The sequence below is a fragment of the Lasioglossum baleicum genome, chromosome 17 (genome assembly GCF_051020765.1).
Source record: "Lasioglossum baleicum chromosome 17, iyLasBale1, whole genome shotgun sequence".
Classification (NCBI taxonomy): Eukaryota; Metazoa; Arthropoda; class Insecta; order Hymenoptera; family Halictidae; genus Lasioglossum; species Lasioglossum baleicum.
In genome coordinates, this window is record NC_134945.1 from 8,240,986 (window position 1) to 8,241,816 (window position 831).

Here is an 831-nt window from a genome sequence, read left to right on the forward strand (position 1 = left end):
CTGAACGGCCGTGCGGGTTAACGCACTTGGGCTCGCGCGGGGGAAGAGAGTCAGAGGGGGAGTCGATCACTTACCCCACTCGAGGTCCTGCAGAGGTGTCCACGGTGTTCCCGGCTGCTCGGTGGAGACGCTGAAGGTGAAGTCCTCCTCCTCGGCGGCCAGTCGCGCCCCGATCGCTCCTCGGCTCCTGGTGATGCGCACACACGAAACTCGCGACTTCGAGCGACGGCGCTCGTAAACGAAATTTTGCACTGGGGAGTAGATATCTCCTCGAATTATTGGGAATTGACTGTGATTGAATTCGCAGATTGGGCCAATCCACACGGCACTGCAATGCGTGGCCGACCCGTGACCGAGGGGGAGCAAGCCCCGACCGCTCAGTCAATTCCCAAAAATCGAGTTAATATTCTGACTCCCCGATGGGGAGTGTATCAGATATTAAGCTGATAAGAACAGATAAAAGGCCTTTTATTTTCAAGGAATCGTCCCCCGAGCTAATGCTCGGGGGCGGTACAATGTTGGTGCCTTTCGGCGAGGGCTATACATAGAGTTTCTTTGGTGGGGGGGTGTGGCGCGGGGGAACTAGTCCCCCTGCGTGGCAATCATACACTCACACTCATACGCATACGCACACACACACACACACATCCACACGTCAATACATAGTATTATCAAGATATAAAAGAAGCAGCACGAGCCTTGTCAAGTTTAAAATAAACATATTGGAACGGCCCGCAGCACGCCAGAAAACTTATACTAGGGAGATGACTAGATTTTAGAGAGAGAAGTATAGAGACAGCAGAAGAAGGAAGACAAAAGATAGAGAGTAGA

The 831-nt window shown here is 52.5% G+C and overlaps 1 pseudogene; it reads right to left on the reverse strand.

Moving 5' to 3' along the window:
- Positions 1 to 303: 303 nt before the first annotated feature.
- Positions 304 to 483, reverse strand: LOC143217742 (U2 spliceosomal RNA; annotated as a pseudogene).
- Positions 484 to 831: the final 348 nt, after the last annotated feature.